The sequence below is a fragment of the Phyllostomus discolor genome, chromosome 5, assembly GCF_004126475.2.
Source record: "Phyllostomus discolor isolate MPI-MPIP mPhyDis1 chromosome 5, mPhyDis1.pri.v3, whole genome shotgun sequence".
NCBI classification, from domain to species: domain Eukaryota; kingdom Metazoa; phylum Chordata; class Mammalia; order Chiroptera; family Phyllostomidae; genus Phyllostomus; species Phyllostomus discolor.
The window spans coordinates 39,317,538-39,333,147 of NC_040907.2; the positions used below are offsets into that span (position 1 = coordinate 39,317,538).

At 42.8% G+C, this 15,610-nt stretch overlaps 1 long non-coding RNA gene across 1 annotated transcript; it reads left to right on the forward strand.

Moving 5' to 3' along the window:
- The first annotated feature begins 11,771 nt into the window (after positions 1-11,771).
- Positions 11,772-14,533, forward strand: LOC118500634. Its single transcript, XR_004903212.1, has 3 exons — positions 11,772-12,135; positions 12,265-12,433; positions 13,638-14,533. It is a non-coding gene; the product is annotated as an uncharacterized LOC118500634 (long non-coding RNA).
- Positions 14,534-15,610: the final 1,077 nt, after the last annotated feature.

Genomic DNA, 15,610 nt, shown 5'->3' on the forward strand with positions numbered 1-15,610 from the left:
ATGAAACTTTTAAAACTATGTAGGGCCTCATGCTTCTAAGATGCCTGTACAGCACAGTCACCATGTCCCTGACCTCTGAATTACTCTGAGCAGTGCAGAAAGATGGACATACTCTTTTACTTGTCTGTTTCTTTAGGCAGACCAGGCACTCACAGTTGGTGTCTCAATGGCCAAATGATCAACTTCTGCTTCCCAATGTGCTGTGTGTGGTCCACATAGAGTATAGAAACAGAACATGAATGCCTTTCCATTGGGCACGGGCTCTCTTGTTCTCCATGGGCTCTACCTCTCCGCACTTTCTTCTATGATGTGGCTTCACAGAGGGGTAGACTGCTAAGCCCCTGTGACCCCTGGGCTATGGTGTGAGCTCTCTAGGGTGAGGACTGTGTCTTATTGCCTATGGTATCCCAGTGTGCATTCAGGAGCCTGGCATACCAAAGGCTCTCTGAATAAGGGCTGGCCCAGAACTGGGAGGACACGGTTGTGCTACACATGCACGCGGGTCTCCTGACTCACTCCGTGAACCTTGGCCAGGCGTTTTTGTTTCTCTGCAAGTCTCAGTTTCCATACCTATAAAATGAAGAGACTTAATCAGATAGCCTCAAATATGTAATATGCCTATTACATAATTATAATTATGAACTCCTACTTTGCCTGGAGATAAGAAATGTGATCATGATATTGATTCTTATCTCCAACATAATATTGAATGTCAACTGTAATTGAAAATTAAAGGTAAGAATTAAAAAAAAGAGACTTATGGAGAGGATTTGGTCACTAGGTAAGTTTGAAAAATACCGGTAAATTGAGGGTGAGATACCAGTATGAGTTGCCATTATTACAAATTTTGTTTGTCTATTGATTGTCCAGGCTCAGTATCCAGGGATAAGAGCAGGACCTGTACTGCTATTGCCTTTGGTCTGGGCCATTGAACACACTTCCAGCCTGGTCTCTCTGTGTTCGGCCTGGGTTTCTCCAGAGCATACAGTCATCAGAGTAGCTTCCCCAAATCTCATCTGCCCATGTCACTTCCCTGCTAAAATCCCACAGGACATGTCATTGGAAAACAGGAGGGGGCCAGGGAGCGTCAGTGTGATCTACAGTGTTTTGCATTTTCAGCTAAGAAGTGGTTTCATAAATATTATTTATACCAGTTACACTCTTGGTCTGTCTGAAATATTTTTTAATTAAGAAGTGCTTGAGGAGCGAGTACCAAGGACACTGTGCTATTGACTGTCTCCCGACATCCCACAAGCTCTGGGGAAGGAGACAGGATCCTCCAGGGTGGCAGGAGTGGGAGGGCTCTGAATCAACCCTCTGGGTTATTTGAGACTTCAGGAAGGTTCTATTTTCCAGAACGAAATCAAAACTGTGTTCATGAATTGAGGTCTTTATTTTCCGTAAGGCGTTTGATGGTTTTCCCAGGGAGAAAGAAAACAAGTGGGGAAAAAAGTGGGAAAATTCCCCAAACACATGCATTCACAGCAAGGGTGAAAAACGTGCTCACTGCCCAGCTTCTGACTGAATTGCAGAGGAAGGTCCTAATTGTCTCCCAGGCCCCAGGCCCCATTCTAATTTATTGAGGGAAGGCCCAGGAGGTAAATCTCGATGTCATTCTCTAGCCCACTTAAAATGAGCCCATTAAACTACTGCCCATGAATAGAGGTGTTTTTCCCAGGGTCGCGTGCCCCACCCTCATCCCACACCCAGCATCACCCAGGGCACCGCCACTCCGAGAGCCCGAGTGGCACCTCTGACAATGGAGCATTCAGGCAGGCCTTCCCGGATAGGGTCGGAAGCCTGTTTTATGCCCTGTTAATTATTGCAACAATTTATAAAATTCATGACAAACATAAAGCCCTTACAGAGATTGTATTTCAAATGGTATTTACCTGTAACAGAATCCCCTTTGTTTGTAATTCCTGGATTTATGAGCTGTTGCACAACAAAATGGAACCACCTCTTGTCCCCACTGGGGGGCACTGGCCAGGGGACCTCAGGCACGCCATGGAGACAGAAACCTGCACAAGCTTGGACTCAGTCGAGACACACCTTAGTCCATGGCACTTCCTGGTTTCACAGCCTGTGAACTTACTTGAGGGAGTAGAGGTTGGACTGGGGCAGGTAAGTTTTTTCCAGGTGAATCTGGGTGTCTCAGAGCTGGAAGGGACCTCAGGTGTGAGCTAGTCCAGCTGTGTATTCATCTTCCCTGCAGTTTCTCTATTTCTACTCACATGTACCAGTGACAGGGAGCTCCTTACCTGACAAAGCAGCCTGGATGATTGCCCCTTTTTCTCTAATCTTGCCCCTTTCTTCTCCTCCCCAACCACAGTGATTTTTCTAAAACACAGACCTGATCTTGTGTTGCTTCTTGCTTAAACATCACTCAACAGTTTCCATTTGCTTTTAAGTCCAAATTCTTTAACAAGACCTGTGAATTTCTGCATGGTGTGGACCCTACCCTCTTGTTTATCTTAATTTGGGTAGCCCCTATCCATTCTTTTCTTATGAGTGTCAAACTACCTTCAGTTACCTTCTCACATTCAATTCCCACAGTAAGACTCATATAACAAAAGGGCCAAAGACTTAATGTTAGGGACAGCAAGCAAGAGTGTGCTGAGGAGATGGAAGATGGTACAATGGGTGGAATGATTGTGTTAACCATAGACAGTCTGTCCAGAGCATCAGGGAGTCTCCGTCCATTGGCCAAGACGGTGGCAGGGGGAGTTTCTTACACTGAACATCTCAAAAGCTAGCAAGATAATTGGTTAAGGAGAAAAGCCCTACCCTCACTTCCAGTACCAGCTTGGGGGTGGGACTGGAGGGTGGCAGGCACATGTGCTATAAAAGTCAAAATGGTACAGGGGGTGATGCTGACCAAAGAGGCCTGTCAGTCTAGCCTGGGGAAAGAAGGGATTGGTTGGGAGGTAGACCCACTGAAAGCAGAAAGGGCCTTGTTTATCCCACACCCAAACTAATGTAAGCCCAGGGGAACAAAGAAAGCTCACTCTGACCAACCTGGGGATGTACTCACCAGTGGGTTCATGCGCTCTCTCTCTCCCAGGAGCATGTGACCTTGTGGCCCTAGCAGCCACATCGCCGTGGCCATGTGGGCTCCACATGCAGGCTCCAGGAGGGAGCCTGAAATGAACAAAATCCGGGAACAAGCTATGCTACCTGGGTCGAGGCTATGACTGTTTAACAGCAGCCTGTGGGCTCCAAAGGACTGTACTTTAAATTAGAGTGGGAACTCTAGACACTGGCTTTTGTCTTGTTCATGGTGAGGAGATGGGCTTTGAAATAGGAGTCTGCCATTCTCTCAGATGGCATGGCTCCTAAATAAAACCTCTTTCTTTCCTTTTGCACCAACATCTGCCTCACAAATTTGGCTTTTGGGGTGACAGGCAGCCAAACCTCCAGTTTTTGTTTGTTTGTTTGCTTGTTTGGTTACAATTGGAGCTGTACAGAGGGAAGAGAGGATGCTGGCAGTTCCAGAGAAGAGAGGCAAGCAGGACCTCAGAAAAAAAGGAGGGAATATGAGGAGAATCAGAGTCTTGAGGGCAGGAGAAAGACTTCACAGTTCTCTGGTGAAATCTGGGCTGGTGAAACGTGCAGCCTTGGAAGGGGTCGGTCTCCTCAGCTTCATACTAGATGAGGGGATAGGACCCAAGCTTGGCTCCATCCCTTTCTCTGCCCAGCAGGTCTGGGTTTCGGGGAGTTTCCAGCTTCAAGGAAAACCACAAATCTGTGCAAAGGAGCTAACTGTATGAGTGGTGGACATGGAGTTGCTTTCATTTTCTTCTTGGTGTCAGAATGTGTGTCCTCTGTGAGGTCTGCAGGAGACATTCAGATTTGCATCCTCTGAAGCAGAGGACTGTTTATAAGGCAGTAAAAACCAGGAGTGACCGTGTACTCTGACTTTCCAAAGTGCCTATTTTAATGCTTTACACTAAACTTCTTCTAAGGGGAGAATTGTATCATGCAGAGATCTAGAGAAAAGAGTGGCAACTGCAGTCCATCAGATTTCAGCTGTTCTATTGACTGGTTGTGTGACCGTAAGCAAAACACTTCCTGTCTCTGGATCTTCAGTTTCTTCTGCGAAACAAAGGCTGTCATTGCAAGAGCTCTTTGAGAGGTTCGCATCATCAGGGTGTAGAGATTTAATTCTGTAGTTTCCTTATCCATGAGATGGAATCAACACTAATACCTACCTCTCAGAATCACTCTACATAAGAATTAAAATAACCTGTGTTATTAACCACATTATAAGGATAAGGCCTCTGCTTTTTCCATCAGACTCTATTGTAAGAAGCCAGGAAGTTAAGTTCCAATCTATTTAGCTGAGGTGTGGAAAAGAGGGAGTTAGAATGCTTTTGGCACAAAAAGCAGAAGACCTAACTCAGATGGCATAAACGATAATAAAATTTGTCATCCCACATTTTTTTGGTCTTTTTGTTCTACACTGGGAGGTTCTGGGGTTAGTAGTTCAACTGTTGGATGACATTATCAAAGACCCCAAAATGAGACTTAGCAGCCCCAGTAGTATACTTCTGCTTTTCACTGCCTTCTCCACTTAGCAAGTAATGGCCAGATACCTGATCAGACAGTATATGAGAGTAAGTAAAGAGCAGGGCCTGGCTGTTGGGTGGATAGCCAGCAGTATCTGCCTCAGAAGGACACTAGTATATACCATACACCTAGTGGGAAGGTATGGTTGGTTCAAGGTCAATGACTAGTTCAGTCTTTGGGTATAGACACTGCCTGGTGCAGAGGGAGGCGGCATGATGAATGAGGAGAAACAGTATATTTAGAATCAACTTAACCTTGTGTTCAAAACTGGCTCCATCATGATCAGACAGGAAAGCTTAGGCAGATATTTGATGGCTATGTGTTTAGTCAGTCAAGGGAATGCAAATCAAAACCATAATGAAATACCACTAAATACCCACCCACAAGGATGGCTAAAATTAAAGAGACTTTAATGTTAGGAGTTGAAACAACTGAAACTCATAGCAATGTTTGTAGGATTATAATTTGATATATACTCTATGATTGATCCAGCCATTCTGTTCCTGGTTTTGTGTCTAATAGAAACAAGAGGTTATGCTCATCAAAAGATATCTGTAAGAATGTTCATAGCAGCATTATTCACGATAATGCAAACTGGAATCCACCCAAATGTCCATCAGTAGGTGAATGCATTGAAGTATGGTGAATATGGTCATATGCTGCCCAGATCCCCTTTCAAGATGGGATTTGTAGCCTCAGCTTTTGAGAATGCTGCTGGCAGACAATCTTCAGGCCATCTGCCCCTTCCAGAGTTGCCTTGGCTGCCCTTCATGGGGCAGCCCACATCCACACAGCATGGCTACGACAGGACATTGTAGCTTTATAGCGCTCTGTGGGGTTGGTCAAGGCAGTCCTTGGGCTGGCACTGAGCTCTGGACTTCTCCCTGTTCTCTCTCCTGCTCCTGTCCCTGCTCCCATAGCTGTCATCCCAAAGGCTCTTCATAAGAACTACACTGCTTGCTAATCCTGTCTCAGAGTAGGCTTCCCAGAGAATAAACCTGCAGTGTGTCTTGTATTCATACAATAGAATATGGTACAGTAATGAAAAGAACTAACTAGGGCACACCAATATGAATGAATGTAATGAGGAAAGCTAGGTGTGAAAGAGTACCCACTATAGAATCCCAATTAAATGAAGGTGAACAACAGCAAAACCACTTCATAGTGAAAGAGGTTGGAATAATGATGACCCTTGACATTAGAGAGCCTTGTGTAATTCTGGAAATAGTCTCTATCTTGATTCAGAAGGTAGTTAGTTATACACATATGCACGTTTATACATATATTTGTATATGCATGTTGATAGTTAACATTTACTGAACTATATACTTTAAACTGTGCACTTTACTGCAATAAGTTTCACTTCAATAGAAGTAATAAAACAAAATAGTAAAAAGGTCACATTGTATTGCAGTTGCCAATGTTCCCTGCTGTCATTTGATAGCCCTGTGTTCTTGGGCAAGTGACATCATTCTGTGTCCCTTTGGGTTCCATCTATAACAAGGGGATAATAGAGGTCTGCTGTAAACAACAGCACAGTCAGTAATTAATCCTGTGATGGTTAATTTTATGTGTCAACTTTATTGGGCCACAGGATGCCCAGATATTCAGTCAAACATTATCCTGTGTGCAAGTATTTTGGAAGAGATGAACATTTGAACTGGTGAATTTAGTAAAGCAGATTGCCTTCCCAATGAGGGAGCTTATCCAGTCAAAAAGCATGAAATGGAACAAGGCTGGCCATGGCTGGTGTGGCTCAGTGGATTGAGTGCAGGCTTGTGAAGCAAGGGGTCACTGATTCAATTCTCTCTCTTTTTCTTTCTCCTGCCCTTCCCCTATAAAAATAAATTTAAAAAATCTTTTTTTTTTTTTTTAAAGAAAGAACAAGAATTAGAAAGGCTGAGTAAGAGGGAACTTCTGCTGACTGCCTTTGAGCCGGGACCTTGCTTTTTTCTGGTTTTTGGACTGGGACTGAAACATCAGCTCTTCCTGGGTCTGGAGTCTGCTCTTGGACAGTATCTATACTTTTTGCTCTCCTGGGTCTCCAGCTTGCCAACTGCAGATCTGGGGGCTTGTCAGCTTCCATAATTGTGTGAGCCAACTTCTTTTAATAAAACACACACACACACACACACACACACACACACACACACAATGTTGGTTCTGCTTCTCTGGACAACCCTACTATAGTCCCCTTATCATTTGCTTTGTCATTTTTTCTAGAAAAAAAATTCACATTTTTCTTTCATGTATCTTTCAGCTCCTACTATCTATTCCCAAATAAGACAATGGCTATTTATAGAGAGAACAAAAAGCCCCCAGCAATAGAATACATTCTACTTGTCTTATGTCGTGCCCATTTTTATTACTTCAAGTGTTTACATAATTATTTATTCCTAGGGACACAACACCCCAGGGAGATAAATAAAGAAGATTTTGTTCCTTTCCTTTTTATTTTAGCAGTGTTATTAAGAAATTATTGTATGTCAATTATTTAAGTGTGCAATTTGAAGAATCTTGGAGATATAGACACATCTGTGAAACCATCAATACAGACAATATAAAATCTAGGTGCTTTATGTATGCAGCATGTAAATGCAGTAGTCTGACTACTCCTTTGGCTGTAGATGGCTTCTCTCTGATGAATGTTCTCCTCTATCCCTGAATTCTCACTGAGCTCACATATTCAAGTCCGAATTTGGACATGTGTAAGAAGCATCTTTGGATGTCTAATAAGCATCTCAAACTGAACTTGCCTAAGCGTTGCTTTGTTTACTACCTACCTGTCCCCTCACCCCCAGTCTTTTGTCCTCAAGTCTTCTACTCAAGTGCTCAAGCCAAACATTTTGATCAGTTTTAATTCTTCCCTTCTTCTCACCTGGGACATCTAATCCATTGGCAAGTTCCATTAGCTTTGTCTTTGAAAGAATCTCAAACTGGCCTCCATTTTCTATGTCCACTGCCTCCACCCGATCTTGAAAATGACAGTAGGAACCTTGTCTGTGTTATTTACTGATGCATTTACTGACATAATCCCAACACCTAGAAAAATATCTGACATATAGTAGATGATCAATAACTGTTTGTTGAAGAAGTGATCAAATAATAGACATCTTAATTGTAGTAGCTGTTAACCATATTCACAGTCAAATACTTCTCTATTGCTATATAAAAATTCAGTAACTCTTCCTAATTCTTTCCTCCCCTCATTGTTTTACTTGGCCATGTGCTCTCTACAGTGATGAAATCTTTAGATGTTTTTACTTCTTCATTTTCCTACTCCCTTGTGGAATCTCCTCCAACCCCCACCTCCAGGGTTTTGCTGAGTAAATTCAGAACTTTCATTCTATTATCCCATATTTTTTAATAATATGCCTCTTCTGTTTCAATCGTCCTTAGTTAACTCATATTACAATTCCCAGTCAAGCATTCATCATTCTTTTAGATTTAACCATAAAATACTATAAAATTTATTGCCTACCACTTTTTCTTGTAATTGTTATCTTCCCTATCTTGAGACTTTTGTTTTAATTTAATTTTCATTTGGTTAGAGTGCCTCTCAAGTGATTTCCTCAGCTAGGGGCATGGATGCAGACTCTTTGACTTCTTTAATGCTTGAAAATTTCTTTCAATAACAATCTCAACAACCAGCACCACAACAGAAACATATTTATTAGTAGTTCATGCTATTCCTGAGCAGACAGGCTGCGGCAGAGAATAGTCAAGGTCTTGCCCCCATGGAGATTAGATTTCTCTCTGCCTTTGCACTAGAGGAATAGACTAGTTTATTACACAGGAATTATACAATCTCAATCTCAAAGGCTTTTAAAAAATCTCCTTTTTGTGCATGCCAAGTTTGCTGCTTGTCCTAGGCAACTTACCTCGAAGGTTGTCTGCCATGTGAAAGCTGAGTGTTGCCCCTGTGTATCAGGACAAGCTTCCCAGATCACAGCAGTAAGAGAGAGTGTTGGAAAGTTCCATACCACTATCAAATGCTTCTGCTAAGAAATGACACACTCATTTTTTTTTTTTGGCCAGTGTCACATGCCTAACTGCAAATGGGCAGAGCAATGCCAACCCCCCTGAGCTCCTGAAAGGCAGAGAACTGAAAATATTTGTGAGCACCACTAGATTCTAACTCAGCCTTCACTTAAAATTGATGTCTTAGCAGAATATAAGATGCTTGAAATGCACTTTTTCTCTCTCTGTGATCCAGAGATTATGCTTCACTGTCTTCTCTTACTAGTGTTGCGTATAGAGTTAGATTTTTAGTTTTGTCTATCATCTATCTATCTATCTATCATCTATTTATCATCAATCTGTCTAACTATCCCACTCCCTCCCTCTCTCCTATTCCTATCTTCCTCCCTTTCTTCCTTCCCTCATATCTCTAACTCTATATCTTTATCTATATACCCACTGATCTGTTTTATCTGAGGTCTGCCAAGATGACACAAAGATAGGATTAGACATGTAAGAGTATATAAGAGATTCATTGGGACAGAACAGGTAAAGGCCAGTAACCCTTCAGACTTTGATGGAGATCTGAAATGTACAAAAAGGGAGTGAAAATGAAGGAAGTTTAAGGCTAGAGTTGTCTCTGATTACAGCACAGCTCCAAGAAAGGTTTGGCCAGGCTATGGGGAGTCCTTGAGCCAAAGCTGTCCATGGCAGGAGTCCCACATCTCTCAGGAACTGGCCTGCTCCAGGACCCCTGCATGCTTAGTCATTGGCTGGGAGCAGCCTGCAGGAAGCATGGCCTCCGTGTGAACTGGTGGTAGGTTCAGAGGGGCTGCAGGTGGGGCCATCAGTTAATTAAGTTCACCACAGTAGGATTTCTGAGAGGCACATCTTCATGGCTGCCACAAGAAGCTTATAAATATTTTTTTCTTTTTCTTTTTCTTTTTTTGGAATTTGGTAATTTTGCCAGGGTATGTCCAGGTGTGTGTCACTTAAAATTGACTCCTATTCAAGACAACTTCCATATGAAGTTTCATGTCTTTCCTCACTTCAGTGAAATTTTAATTCTATCTCCCATTATTAATTCTCCTCCATCTGTTTCTTGTTTCCCTTTGGAACTCTATTACTTACATAATATATTTCTTGCATATGTCTTTCACATCTCTTACCTTTTCACATATGATTTTCAATTTATGTAGTTTTGTTCTGTGTAGTAGGTTGTATTTTTCTTAAGTCTCATTTTTCAAAAATGCTATAGTGTTTGGAGATTTTATTTTTGAAATGTTTCTATTGAATTTTAAATTTCAGATATCATGTGTAAAGGTTGAAAGGCTATTTGTTTGGTGTGTGCTTTCACAATATCTTGTTAAGAATTCTGTGTTGTGCCTCCTTAAAAGCTACCTGTTCTACTTGTTGGGACAGGTCTCCTTTCTTCACTGGCTTTTGGTCCCTTTAATAATATCTGCTCCCTAAACACTCATTTTGGAGGGTGTACACACCAGGCAGTGGGGTCTTCTGGGTTGGGGAGATTGATAGGCAGTAGAAGATAGGGAGAAGTTTCTTTTCTAGAAGTTTGGTGATGACAGATTTGTTAAAATTGAGTGAGGAAGGGAGGCCTCTTTGTTGTAATGTCCCAGTGCAGATGGGATGTTCTCAGCCAGTCATTGCCACCCCCCTGACACAGCCACCTATGAGAATAGCTGACCTCCCCTAGAGCTACACATAGCTAGTTGAAGGGATGGTTCCCCTACTTATCTTAGAGAATTCATTAGGCTTTCTTCCCATGACCTTATAATTGAGGTCTTCACTGCAGATTCTTCTAGGAAGGCAAACTTCTTTCCTTCTTTTTGGGTTCTTCCCTTCATATTACCATAAATGAATCCCTCATTTTATGTCTTCTTCCCTAGTATTTGAGGTGTCTATCATATGTGGCTTCTTTAGGCTGCTACAATCAGCTCAGCAAAGTTTATTCTGGTGATTGATTTCATCCCAGGGTGTTGAAACAGTGAGAGGATCCTGAGTACACATTCAGGCCATTATTTTGTAGACCCCCCAAGAATTTCCCCTTAAATATTGATAAAGTGCCCTTTCCATCTTATCTTCCTGAGTCCCACCTTTTTCCATCTTTATTCATATTGGCATGTCAGCTTTTTCCCACTAAAGAAGTCTTACACAAGCGACAACAACAATTTGAATTTGTCATTGTCACTGTACTTTTACTTCCCTATAGGTTATCAATACCTACCTATCGGGTGTTGATAATTGTCTGTTGTAAATCTAGGGTCAGCAGTCTAGAGCTAGCTCTGGGAGTTGGAAAGATCCCCAGACAAAGATGGGCAGGCTTAGGCGCAGTGGGAGAGGGATTCTTTGGCTGTGGGGAGTGGATTGGGACACATAAGAGTTGTTTGTGATAGTGGTGGTCTCACCATGAGAGATACTTTTGAAATGCCTTTGTTGTTCAAGTTTCTTTCTTGATGGCTGGCAATATTGCCAGTGTTTCCAACCAAGAAGTATAAAAAGCAAGTACGACACTATGTGCCAAGCTCTGTGCAGTGCATTTTATGCATGTTACACCACTCACTCCTCACCACACCTCTATTATCCTCATTGTACACATGGGCAACTGAGCTCAAAGAAAAAATATAAATCAGATAACAGAATTTGTATGTGAAAATGGTCTGGGTGATTCCAGTGCCCATGGGCCTTCTCTGTGCCATCAATCCATGCTATGTTTGATTTTGAGTTGACTTTTGAAAGGTAGCCAAGATTTCAACAGCAAAGAAAGAAAGCGGGGTTGGCTTGGGGACACTAGCACAGGAACAGGCAGGAAGGTGGGTGTAAAGGGAAAATGGGAAGTGGCCCCATGCAGTTAGAATATAACTGCACAAATGGGTTGTTAAAGGGACAGATGAGATTTCAAAGATAAGTTAATTCCGGATAGTGAAATATCCCATCACTTCCATGCTGTGAGATGTCAGGCAAGTTCCTTCACCTCTCTGAGCCTTAGTCTTCTGATCTGGAAAATGGAGCTAAAATGCCCTTCATGATCCTATGTGCGTGTGTGTGTGTTCATGTACCCACATGCATGTGTGTGTGTATAAAGCATGTATGTGCTTAATGAAAGTTAATCCTCCTTTCTGTTTTCAGGGGCTGGCAGCTGGCTGGAAGGGTGTGGTGAAGAGGGGGTTAGGGATGGGAGTAACGGAGGCCTGGCAACGTTTTAGCAGCTCCAGAGGCCCCAGGTTTCTTCCAATCCCAACAACCTCTTCATCATTTGAAAGATCAGCTTCAGGCCCATTTGGTGTTAATTAGAGCAACTCAGGCTTCTCCTTGTGAAGGAAACAGGCCCTCATTTCTCTCATTAAAGTAAAATATGACCCATTTTTATGCCTGCATATTTTGTTGCCGAGATTACGAGAATCATCCTCTCTGTTTATACGGAACGAAGAAACGTTACACCAGGAGAGCGGCCTGGGTCCCAGAGTCTGGGGAATAGAAAGCAGATGTTGTCCACGCTGTTATTTTCCCATCCACCCCCAGCTTCCACTCTCTTCCTCTCTGCTCCTCCCTCTCAGCAGCATAGTCCTCATTTAAGATCATCACAAGGTAAGTGGATTGTAAGAGAATAAGCTCACATTTATTGAGCTCTTTATCGGGTGCCAAGCCCTATAAACAAGGTTCCCCTTTAGTTGTCCCCAGAAGCTTCAGGAGTGGTTGGTATTAATCCTTTTTCAGCTCCATTTCCCTTAAACCAAGAATGCTCAAAGTCTTCCTATTGCCTGGAGATGTGGAAAAAACAAAGCCTGCTGATCACAGAGGCAATCACAGACTCTTGTGCACTGCCTGGGAGGGTCCACGTAGCTTTTGCACACCTCATCCTAGTAGAGCCTCAGCATAGGTCAAAGTAACTGGGGGTCAGATGGGCTCAGGAATTCCACCCAGGTCAATATAACTAGCAAGCGGTAGGGACTTAGAAAACTTTTAGTCAGAAAATCATCAATGTAAAATGTGTGATTTTGAAGGATTTCTATGGCAACTGTTTGGAGAATAGGTGGGATGGAAGTGAGAGTGGAAGAGATGTAAGAAAACTCATTCCCAGCCTGGACATAAGGCAGAAACGTTTGCATACCCTCTCCTTGTTACACCAGAGCTCTGTCTAACAGGCCCGCCTAAGGGCTATTTAATTCTCTATGGCAGGGTTGACAGCTTTGTCTGTAAAGGGCCAGATAGTAAATATTTTAGTCTTTGTGGTCCATATGGTCTCCAATGCAGTTACTCACTAATACCATTGTGGCACCGAGGCAGCTGGAGACGATGTGTAAACGAATGAGTATGAATAATGTAATAGTGTAAATAAAACTTTATTTATGAAAGCAGAAGGTGGTTGCTGACTCTTGCTCTGCAGAAATGTACTTTTGTTAGACACATTATTTACTATTGATTAGAGCCCAGTCTCTGTAAAATTACATGTTGATTGGTGAATTTTTGTCTGAAAGAGATGCAAGTCATTTCTGTCTGATAGAAAAACACAATGCTAACAGTTTTGTTTTTATCGTCCTGAAGGAGATTAGCTCATTTTGTGTCTCACAAGAAATGTATTCTACTATTCTTTCTGCAGCACCTACACAATGTCAATACTCAGTTCTTCAAATATTTCCTGGACCAGCTTTGCCACCAGGCTGGTTCCCTCATTACTAACTCTTTAATCCAGGTGAATTTACGGGACTGTATGAAAATGACACTGCACTTTGGTGGAGAAGAGATGTAGGATAAGGCCATTAAAGTAGTCCAGAAAAGATTGCAGGTTCAATTCCCAGCCAGGGCATATGCCTGGTTGTAGGCCATAGCCCCAGCAACCACACATTGATGTTTCTCTCTCTCTCTTTCTCCCTCCCTTCCCTCTCTAAAAAAAATAATAAATCTTAAAAAAAAGAAAGATATAGAGGCCATGGAGAGGGATCAGCTAAGACATGTTAGAGATTTTTAAGAGGTGTGATTGGTAGGTCTTGATGACTGATGATACAGAGGAGTGATGAAGAGGGGAGAGCATGAATGATTCCCAAGTCTATCTTGATACAGTGACTAGTAAATGACACTGCTCTTCACAGAGGCGGGGAATACTGTCACAGTATGTTCTCTCCACCTTGGAAAGTTGTGTGGCTGAGCACGGTCCTGGAAGGGAACAGCTAAATAAATGGTGAAGAGCCAGGCCAACTTCTAAGACCCTCGCATCCTCACTGGCTTGTTGGAAACTTAATTTCTTCCATCTTTATAGGTTAGGATTTGGCAAGCTGAGATGAGTGTTCAAATAAATGATTTCCTGGAGTTTTGAGGTGCCTTTGGGTAATGCAGGATTTGTTTTTAAGGGAATGCAGTAGGTATGCTGAATATCACTTATGGGAAGAGGGGTTAAAAAGAGGAAAGCACTGGTTATGGGTGTCCTTTCCAAGTGGGGCTGTGGGTTGGAGGGTGCGGACCCCTGTGCCCTGTGTTTGGTGAAGACAGATGTCCTCATTCTCAGGGGGCTTATGTTTGAACTGGGGGAGACATTACACTGTATCATAACTGCCTTTTTTCTCACTTCTGGGAATTTATTTTATAGGTGTACCTGCATACCTACAACAGAGCAGATACACAATCTGCACTTTCACCAATGGGAACTGGTTACATAAATTCCATACAATAAAATGCCAGATAAGGAAGTGACACTCTTCAAGGTAGGGTGTGAAGAGGCCAAATCAAGGTGAAAATGAGTGTGTAGGGTGCTACTTTTAATGTTAGAAAGGGGGAAAGTAAGAATACATATTTTTTATTTGCCCAAGGTAACTCTGGGAGGATACACAAGAAAGAAATAAAAGGGGTGACTTCTTGGGGTGAGGAAGGTGAGTTAGAAGCCAGCATTCTCCAGTATACCATTTTCTGTCATTTCAATTTTTGAACCAGGTAAAAAAATTATCTGTAAAGTGAAAAGATAGGGAAAGTGTAAGTTACCCTATGAGGAACACATAACCCAGTCTGAGGTAACAGGGAAGGCCTCCTGGAGGAGGTGGCATTTAATCTGAGGCCTGGTCAGCAGTGGAGAGCCAAGGGAACAGCATGGATGAAGAGTTTAAGGTGAGAGGGTGTGGGGAAGTCTAAGAAACCTAAATTTGTTATGGCTGAGCCAAAACTAAAACTCAGAGTTAAGGTGGGAGGAGAGGAACTGACATTATCAAGGGCTGACTCAGACTCAGATTTTACCAGTGACGGCTATAGCCTGTATGGGCCTTGGGCTTCTGGGATACCAGGCACCTTACCTAATCCACCACCTGCATTTTCTCATTCGTTCGTCAGATGACTTAAGCACCATCATTATCTTTACTTTCCAGGTGAGAAACAGAAACTCAGAATTTAAGCAACTTTTCCCGGGTCCTGCAGCCACTGAGTGCCAGACAGCAATCCAGGCTGCTGGCTTCTCTGATTTGTCTTCTATAAAAATGAGGGTGCCAATGTCATAGATGATACAAAAGGCCCGGGAAGAACTGAGCTCAGGGACTGACATGTCACAGGGACAAGCCTGCTCTCACCTACTACCACTTTGGTGGTTCCCCAAGTCCAGGCAAGTCACTGTAACCACACAATACAGCCTGCCATAAAGGGCTGAGTCTGAGAGAAACTAGAACTAGGCAGCCAAATTTCTTTACTATGAAATTTTACTAAGAGAGCAAAAGCAATTATTTCACAGAAAGGGGTGGGGGAAACTGTATTAAACCCAGATCTCCTAAACATAAGATTCTAAACCCCCTCTTCCTTCACAGCCCAGAGGTCATTTAATGGAGGTGACACTGAGCAGAGTTGCCATGAGCACTGGAGCCCTGCCAAGCCCTCTGCAGGCTGTCACCCCCTACGAGGTCTCAGTTGCAGCAGCTCCTTGCTGCAGCTGGTCAAGCCATGTGGTGCTATCCCCATTTTATAGATGAGGAAACAGAGGCTAAAGGAGGCTGACTAAGTAGTCCAAGGTCATACAGGTAGTAGGCATTGAACCAGGACTTGAATCCTGGTCTCTGATGAATGACAGAGCTTTTCACATTCCAACATATAC